Raw genomic sequence first — 4,006 nt, 5'->3', positions numbered from 1 at the left:
CTTCCACCCCTGTTTATATAAAAATCAATGAAAATGCCAACAATCCTGTTTTCCTAGTTTGTGTAATTGTAACTTGTACTGTACAATTTAGAATGGCGATATTTTGCTCTTCAAGACATTATATAGGGCACACAATTGACATTTCCTTACATTTAATATTCCCCCTAGCACTGATAGAACACATTTCCATAATGTCAATGAATAGTCATATTATTCCATTAGAGATCCTATTTGATCTGCTAGGACCTTTGCTGTAGTGTACATCTGCTATCCTGCCTTTAGCCAGGACATCTGTTCTTTAGCATGCGCCCCAGAAAATGAGGGGCCAGAGATTTCCTGTAATCTGCGCTTGTAATTACGGGCCGCAGAATGAGCAGGAAACCGAAAAACAGTAGAAGCCATCACCGTCTTCAATGAGGCTCTTTCTGTTCCGTTCCCAATGTGAAACCTGGCTCGCAGATCAGCTTGAATAAAAGCCCCTCTCGAAGAAGACAGGCAGCGTTAGAAGCTTCATCTCCGAGCCCTAATTATCGCCTGTGAGTGTGTGCTAGATGCTGCAGGTCTTTGCTTTGTTCATCCTTCCTATCCACACATTAAAGGAGTGTTTGCATTCCCTTTTTTAACATTATTTAATTGCTTGCAAATAATGGAGAAGTACCATTATCTTGCGCGCGAGAACAATCATTTCCACGGTTGAGAAAATATTAGGGGAAGTAGGTGGGAGCAGGTTTGCGAAGTGGGCATTGTGTCACAGCTGAGAGGGCTCAGTGTGAAACCTGTGACCAACTACGCCACCTCAATTGTTGAGGGAGAGAGCAACTCGCAACCCAATTCCAATTCTCTCCCGGGCAGGCTTGATCGGACCCCAGGACACAACAGCAGGAGGTAATTAATAACAACATTTTATTTAAGCAGGTTTGATGTAACATACAAAGGGCAATTACACACAATCAGGGAAGATAACAGGCAATAAATGCACTAACTAAAACTCGCCTTTAATATTCAGGGCGCATAAAAGACTGAAATACCCTAACTTAAAGAGCAAAGAAATAAAAGGACCTAATAAAACACGCCATCTATTGATATAAAACTAATCTGTAAACATTCACACTAAGCAGCAACAGATTTAGAGGCATCTCTCTCCCAGAGATGCTCAAATACAGCGAAAGGAGTTCACAACCAGGGATACTGTTCATTTACTTCTGTCTTGTCAGGTAGCAGCCACCCCACGAACCACCTACAGGTAAGAGAGATGCCTGCTCTGGGACGCAATTTCTGTTCAGTGCCTCCAGGGCCGGTAGCCGTTTCCCGATTCCCCGGATTCTAGGAATCAAACAGTCAAAACAGCCTCTGTGCAAAATAAGCTAATATGAATGTCTCTTTCCTTTTCTATTATAGGTTGTAAATCCAGGGACAGCCACCAGCCACCAGAGGAGAAACCATTAAATAAGATATTTTACTGCACTCAATAATAATTAGTGAAGAAGGAACCAACCAACAATAATTAAATAATAAGTGATTCAGGCAAGTCACGCCCCACTCGTGACACTTGTACTCCTCTTACTGATAACGTCGCAGAGTGAAAGGCAGATTACTAATTTGTTATGAATTATTAAAATATCTGCATACAGTTGGGGGCTTGCCAAGGTGATCTGATTCACGGTGTTTCAACATTGTGTTCAGTTTGGCACAATCTGAACCAAACCTAGCTTTGAACCAATTGAGTGTTCAGTTTGAATCACAGCGATGTATTTCTCGGTCTCACTTCTCCCACACCTTCTTCATTTCCCCATCCAAGGTTTTTGCAGCTGAAAATAAGTAGAGCTTTAGGACACTGCCTATGCAGATGGTTTCAGTAAACTCTGTGATTTACTCAAGGCCTTTCCACTGATCTGTGCCATCCCTGTGTGGCCTTGTGTACCAGCTGCGATTCATTTCCCCCTTCCCCCTTTGCATAGGATTTCAATTAAGCTGTAATAGAGTCTGTCAGGTCACATAAAAGTAATGACATTTTTATAGAATTAATGTATTTTTTGCATCACAAGAGGCCCGTCTATTGATTTATCACCCAATAGCCTGCTATGGATTACTGTGATATTTTGTCCAGCCCAAGAGTGCTCTACTGGGCTCCATCTCCCCAAAGCACACACCTGTTTGAACTAGCCTTTAGGTAAACACTACAGTTAGATATAAATAAGTCATGGAAGCAGTTTTACCGCCACAGAAATAGAGCACATTGAATTCCTTTCAATTTAAAGAGAGGTGTTTGTTGAGTGACCAAAGCTCTCTCTCTCTGTTGATTAAAATAGGCCAGGTGCCTGTAATATAGAGGTTCCTGTTTCCTAAATCAGCAATTTCTAAAGACTCTAAACTTGATTTCAGAGCAATTAAGTAGGTATGTTGCTATGTTCGGTAATTTGAATCACACATCTGAATACTCTTCAGCCAAGAGGTCCCTTCACAGAACAAGTGGCTGAACTTGCTTCATTGAAACATAGAAATTGGTGGTTTACGGTGGCCGGTAAAATAAGCTGGACTGTGTCTCTCCTGGACCAGGACTTGAGGTCCCAATAAGGAACAACCTGCAGCATTCAGTCATTATTTAAATACTAATTTCTACAATAGTGTTTTACTCTTGACTTGCTTTCACCGGCACTTGGTATTTGTCAGGTCCACTTTGCAACAGACACAAATAGGTCCTTCTCTCCTTCCGAACAATCAGAAAGCGATACCTGGAGGCTTCTCATCCCCACGGCAATGATCTCAGCTTTACAACAAATGTAGAAAACAGTGGAGCATTTGTTTATTTATTACATTTTTCTCTCCAGGAAGAGAGTGATGCAGCCGGGAATATCAATATGTAAAATAGTATTTGATGCAGTTTGCGAATATTCTTTGCCGTTGACATGGAGAGCTGTAATCCACACCCCCACGCTGGCATCTCCTTCGGTGCAGTAGTTGCGTTAGTGTAGGAGTGTGCTACAATCCTGAGGCACAGGACAGTGGCATCGCTTGTGTCATTGAGGTTCTCACTGGGCTCTTCACTGGTAATGGCGTGAGACACGGCCACGCTTGTGCCTCTCCCTCGAGTCTAAACGCTCCCTTTTACTGTCGTCTTTCCTGCGAAGTGAAGCGCACCGTGACAAACTCCTCCTTTGCAAAACAACAACCACCGGCTTTTCCATGGTATATTGAAGTGGTCATGAATTGTGATTGCTTTCGCTCTTTGAATTAATGAAAGCCAGTAAGCCAGGCACTCTACTGCAGGGGAACCAGTTGGGGTCTGCGAAGTCCTTGAAATTGATTTTATGCGAGACATCAGGCTACCTTGGAATGAATCCAGTGCGAGCGCAGGATAAAACCAAGATGTGGGTTATAAGGAGGCCTGCTTATTAAATAAACAATTAAACAAATTATATGTTTCTCATTCAGCATTATCACACTTAAGTGAATCATTATCCATGGGTGTGGGCTGCTATTAATGGTTCCTTTTCAGATTTGTGAGCTCAGGCAATAAACATTCCTGGAGCATATCTGTGAGCTTTCTGTTACGAAATGCAGAGCACTAATTCAAATGCAATTAAGAATCAGCAAATTCTCTATTTAATTTATACGCGGCTCTCCATTCCCAGAAGTTCCACTTATCTGGAGACATCTTAAAATGATTACACTTCTACTGCAGATACCAAATTGGGGATAGATGCAGTCTGATACTTCACTCTTTTTAACTACAGCACCAGAAAATCACAGTCATATAATGGAGGCCGACACCTGTAGAAAATCAAAGTAAATGTGATCTTATTAGATATCAAGGGGGGGACATGGTTTGTTTCCGCTGTGCTTTGTGTATCGCAATTAGTGTTGATTTGCAATAATGTTGGTTTCCTAATTGAATTCAAAGACCAAGCTCCTTATTGTTTTGTCCTTTTAACCTAAACTGCTAATTAGAACTGTAACCAAGAGCAGGACTTAGATATCTAGATGAGTTCCCTAAGAGATGGAGATC

This window comes from Amia ocellicauda, chromosome 9 (genome assembly GCF_036373705.1).
Source record: "Amia ocellicauda isolate fAmiCal2 chromosome 9, fAmiCal2.hap1, whole genome shotgun sequence".
NCBI lineage: Eukaryota > Metazoa > Chordata > Actinopteri > Amiiformes > Amiidae > Amia > Amia ocellicauda.
The sequence above is the reverse complement of the archived record's forward strand: the minus strand, read 5'-3'. Positions refer to the sequence as shown.